The 6,091-nt window shown below is 35.7% G+C and overlaps 1 pseudogene; it reads right to left on the reverse strand.

The window, feature by feature from the left end:
• Nucleotides 1-2,226: 2,226 nt before the first annotated feature.
• LOC113139597 (GTP cyclohydrolase 1-like) lies at nt 2,227-4,369 on the reverse strand (annotated as a pseudogene).
• Nucleotides 4,370-6,091: the final 1,722 nt, after the last annotated feature.

The raw sequence follows: 6,091 nt of genomic DNA on the forward strand, positions 1-6,091 counted from the left end.
TGAGTGCCCAGTGTGGATACACAGTGGGGGGGACTGAAGCATGAGAATGAATCGGTGGGAAAAAAACTCATATATAAATAAATAAGGAAAGGATGCCACTGTTGCTATACAGAGAGAGAGGCTTAGTGGTATCCTGAAATCCTATTGGCCGGCCTGTTGCCATGTGCGCTGGAGTCAGCAGAGATGCTGCTAACAAATCATTGAAATGTTCTAATATTAGACTGTATGTATCTAGGCAGCGGGAGCCCCTGACCTCTCAACTCCGCCAGCGTTACGTTCCACTTCACAGATCAGCATAATGAAAGAAGTGGCATGGAAGTAACTGGTTAAAAAAAATGTTACGCCGCTGTAGACAAAACAGCATACACAACCCCCCAACACCCCTCTTCCCTCCATGATATCCCAACCAGTACACTTACAAACAGGAGGAGAAAGTGGATTCATCTTCTGTTCATATCTATTCATGAAATACAAGTATGTGTTGTCATTTTCATCTCTGTTGGTTTTGTGGACAATTTCATAAATATACACTTTGTTAAATATTGTTATTTTGAGGCTAATTCTACTATTGAAAAACAACCTTTGTCTTTATTTTATACTTGGAGCTTTTGCTGTAGTAAACTAGGTCCATGCATTAAAAATTAAACATTGTAAGCAAAGAAAAACATGCTGGCTGTTTCTCTTCTATACCCTGCATTTTTTTTTTTTTTAAATAAATTTTTATTACTGATATTTCATCATATTTAGCATCACTGGTTTATGCTCTCTGTGTCGCTAATTCTTGAGAAACTGACTTTATATATATTCTTTAGTCTTTATGTTAAGGCCACATCTACTGTCTAGTGATGCATTCATCAGCCCTTTATCAAAAAATATCAGCAAATATAAATTGTTGTTCTATTTAGCTGTTGATTATCCATTTACATCTTTTAAATGTTCACAGATGTGAATTTCTCATGGTTTTCACAGGCTCCCAAAAAGTGATATTATAGAAGCCAGTAGGAATCTTTTCTGTAAGTGGAAAAATTACTGCATTTGCCATCCACTGTGTTTTATGTGCTTAGCGGGTACATTTTTGATAAAATGTTTGGATTTCCTAAGTATCTAGTCAGAGTTTTTGATAGGGGTTGATAAGCATATCAGGCAAGACCTGTGGTTTATAGTAGGTATAGTAGTACAGTTATTAATCCTAGCTACATATGATTAGGACAATAAATTAGTACATGATTCTTATACATAAAAATATAGTACAAAAAAGCCTTACGTATGCTACCTAAACCCTACCTACATCTGCATATCATACTTCTGAGCTGCGGTATAACTTAAGAATATGCATTGTGCTTTGTGCTGCTACGATCATTGTATGAAATTATGACAACCTCGGGACATGAATTACTGTCTGTAACAACAATGACAATGTCATTGCAAAAAAAGAGTAAGCATAAAGTGGGAATATCTTGGTGTTTATGTACATTTGTGTTGTAACTTAAAGCACCAGGTAGCTGTTACATTAATTAAACATTGGCAGCAGTTATTAATTGACCAACTATGTTGTACAGATGGGTCTTATATTCCCATGTATGCTTGGTGAGAATGGCTTTATATATGATATGTAAGCATGACAAATACCTCCAAATATTATCAAATATCAGGCAGCGCGTCAGCCAAAAGTGAAGCCAAAATATCTCAAATACGGGAGCTGACACCTTGATTTGATGATCTATTTTGCATAGTAGTGGCCAGACGTGGAGCTAATCACAGCTATCGGTCATCCGTAATGTCCCTCTTTTTATGTATTACTAACAAAATTATCATTAAAAAGACTAATTGTACACAAATCAGCATGATAATATCAAACTACAATGATAAAAAAACACCACTAGGAAAACTATATTTGATTTGTGCTTTGCACTTTTTAGTTTGACCCATGACCAATGTGGACAGGCCAGTCTTTATGACCTATACTGCAATCAGCCACTAGGTGGCAATGGAATTGTGGTAGCTTCATTTCTGGGGAACTGTCAAGTGTCCATCTATAAATAGAGCCTATGGTTTCACCATCTTCTGCTGTCCTGCTTGCCAGTAGCACTATACCTATCACAAACTAAACATCCATGATACACTAAAACACAGTGTATGTGTAATAAGTGTACATGTTTATCCAAAAGAGATATAAAGATATCACCAAGTATTAGGTCTAATATGAACGATAAAATAGCTGAATACTCACACAGCCTCAATCACCACTGCCACTCCAGAAGGCTCCAAAGCCTCAGAGATGGCAACAGCAATCTGTTTGGTTAGACGTTCCTGAACTGTGGAGAAAGTAACACCTGCACCATTAATACAGGAACATATAAAAAGTAAGATAAGAAACTACAAAGACAAGACTGTAGCTGCAAAAATGGGTCAAAGGAAAATAATTTTGATTAACAATTGTTTTTTTTTTTGTTTTTTTTGACGTTTGTATTTTTTGTCCTTTTTTTGTTTGACATGTTTTCAGACTCTCAAACTAAGTTGAGTAATCGAGAATATAAGTAGATTAACAAAATAATCAATCACCACCCTACAAATGTATATATCATAACTTATTGTTACCTTGAAGCCTCCTGCTGTAGATCTCAACAATTCTGAAAGAAAATAAAAATGAAGAAAATGACATGGTGGCGTGTGTGTGTGTGTGTGTGTGTGTGTGTGTGTGTGTGTGTGTGTGTGTGTGTGTGTGTGTGTGTGTTATCACCTGCCTAACAAGGTTGCTGAGGCCGACCACTCTTTTGTTTGGGAGGTATGCTATGTGAGCCTAACACATTTATAAGCATATTGTTATTATTATTTGAATATCAATAAAAATACACATTATGTGTTACACGAAATATCATCTAAAGCAGAACAATAGTAAACAAATGTGACTTAAGGCCTATACATACTCTGTAAGAACTGAGAAATTTGTTCTTTCTCGCAGCTTGTTCTCGGCACATCATCTGGGCAGAACTTTTTTTTTTTTCTTTCTCATGTAGTGTCTGACAACTATTTTGTGATTGGTCAGAAATTTGAAGTGGGCATTGTTAATGTGGAAAGCGGAAATGTTGTCATTCCCGCTTTTTCAGCTGGTGGTTGTCGTAGCAATGGATAGTTTCTGTCAGAGGCGGTCCGGAAGTATGAAAATCTTTATCACACATCTTGTAAGGCATATAAAGACACACAAATGGCTAATAATTGGTGGAAAGAGGATATGTTTTGTACGGAGGAGAGCATCTGTCATAAAACATGGTGGCAATAACTGACATCTTATCCGCTGTATTGTAGCTTCCTGTCAGATCCCCACAATGCTTAGCATGCGTGACTTTGTGCTTGAAATAACTTGATTGTTCTCGCCACCTTGAGAAAACAAACGAATTTCTCTGTTCTCACGGAGTATTTATCAGGCTTTAGACTCAGTCCACCAATACCATCCAGTTTATATGTCAGAAAATATGAAATATCAATACAAGAATCCCCCAGATATGTCTATTTAACATCGATCACTCATTTGTTTTATTCACCAAAGGTCACTGACAAATTTATATTTCTTAATTGTAAATTGTACTACTCAGTAAATATTTTTTATGTATGAGCCAGTATGTCTTTATCAAATGTTAATTTTGGTATTGACCTAAAAGGATTAGTATTGAGATTTTTGGATCAAATTTAAGCCCCATTTTAGAACAACTTTATTAATTACCTTGCCAAAAAAGAGCACCAGGTGATGTTCTCATAGAGAAAACAGCTCGATATACTTGACAATCACCATTAAAGATTGCATCGTTCAAGATATGTGTGTTTAAATTTAAGATTAGGTTTATATATTATAGTGCAACCAAAAAAAATCTGTGACAGACTTTGTCATCACATTTAGCAACAACCTCACATTTGGCAAAATATTTCAATATTTATTCATTCATAAATCTGAGCAGGACAACAAACCTTCAACATAAGGTGGCACTGTAGGACAATTACAAACTGGAATTTAGTCGTATTAAGATATTTTTGTTCTTTGTTTGTAAACAATGTTAACTCATTTACCCTAGAGTTAAGATTCAAGAAAAACTCTATACCCACCCTGGGTTTTTTCCTTGTAGCCTTTGGTGAGAAACTGCATGGCTTTGGCTGCACGTAGTGGCGTACGTAGAAGTCCCTCTCGGTCTACGTTTTCTCCAAGCTCACTCAGTATGGTGGCGTAAGCTTTCTCAATGTGAGACAGCCTGTTTGCATCTTCAGTGTCAGGAGTCAGTATAAAGTCCTTTTCTTCTCTATTACATTGAGATTCGATGCACTTGTTCAGATATTCGGCAACTACTTCATTCATCTCTGAAGCATGATGATACTCCATTCCGACTCTTAACTCTACTTTCAGCAAAAGACACTGCATGATGAAACAGACCCAGTTGGCTGAGTGGTGTCAGAAAGAAGTCCTATGGTTTTTAAAGCCTGATGTGGGGCCCTGGGGCTGAAGCATCACTGAAGGCCCAAGACACTCATGCAAGCACTTGCAAGCTTTACATTTGAGGGATATGATGACAAAAGGTGTATATATACAAATGGAAAAAACTAAAAAGTCAAAGTCTGGTGGAAAAAAAAACTATGGAAACTCTATAGATTGATCGAACTGACCAGGCTGATACATCACCAGAATAAGTATCTTAAATACATGATATATCTGTGTGTATGTTGGGTGATAATTGACTGATTAATGATAATGGAGAGAAATGCCATGTTTTTCCATTGTGCACATTAGTATCTGGAGTATAAGCGTAGTCATCTCAGACAGCCCTGAAAAGAAAATCAATTTTTAATACTTGACTTTAACAGAGTTACATGGTTTGTGTCTACCATGGTTATTTTTGTTTCAAAGAACACCTAAATTAACCTCTGCTGCAGCTGAAAACTTAATCCTATTCTGCTGGGAGAGACGCTGCAAAATGTGAATGTGCTGTTACCTGATATCTGCTTTGGCCACATGTTGTTTTGACCGTAAAAAAAAAAAAAAAAAAAAAAAAAAATCTATAAACCTCAGTTCTAATAATTACAAAACCAGATAGTCACAGGGATTTTAAACACATTAAAAAAAAATACACTTACAAATTATGTTCATATATTTTGCTGGAGTACATTACATGTAGTACCAGTGCAGGCATTATGTTATTTGGGTGTTAAATCAGGTGAATGGACAGAGCATTGACTTTAGATGCAAAGGGCTGACTTTCATCCTGCTGATTGTCTTGTGCTTCACAAGACTGCTGGAATCTATCTACCCACCTCTGTAGATAGATACCCACCAACTATGTTTAGTATTTATTACTATTTTTTCCACACCTAAATTTATAAAGCATAACTATGTGGGCACATGTCAGGGGTCAGCTTATTGACTGTCACAGTGCTGCCATGGTTCAAAATGCTTATGCGAAGTCTTTGGCAACACAAATATGTGTGGATATTTTTATTCTGATTTTTATTAAATGGCATTCCTTCTAGGAAAGGCAGAGAATTTAAAACCATATGAACACAAATTAATTTAAAAAAAGTCGTAAAGAGGAGATATCTTAATCACATACTGTACAAACTATCATATCAGTCTGTAGTGTATTTCTTGCATTTTTATTAACCAAGTGACTATCACCAGACTCCTGAGAACTGCAGGGACAGAGCTGTTACACTGACAAGATGTTGCACACTTAGTCTTTAAGTGGTAGTTTAGGTTAACACACAAAACCAACAAGACAGAATTGATTTATTCTAGTAACATAAGTGTAAGAGATGTTGAGTGTTTGTGAATGAAATTGATTGCTATTTTTAATATTGTTCTGCTTTTGTATTATGTACAGTATGGGTTCGTAGTTTTATAATGCAAACACATGAAAAAATTGTTTTTCAGAGCATGTGGTCCAGTCAAATAAAACATTCACATAAAAATTCCGTTCGATCACTAAGTATATTTAATCAAATATTGTCAAAAGAGTTTAAAAACTATTAAACTGCATGCTGTAGTTACTGATCCAGGTGTGCTAAAGTCAGAAGAATGTCAAATTTGTTGAAACCAAAATAGTTTAGTTAG

The sequence above is a fragment of the Mastacembelus armatus genome, chromosome 4 (genome assembly GCF_900324485.2).
Source record: "Mastacembelus armatus chromosome 4, fMasArm1.2, whole genome shotgun sequence".
Lineage (NCBI taxonomy): Eukaryota > Metazoa > Chordata > Actinopteri > Synbranchiformes > Mastacembelidae > Mastacembelus > Mastacembelus armatus.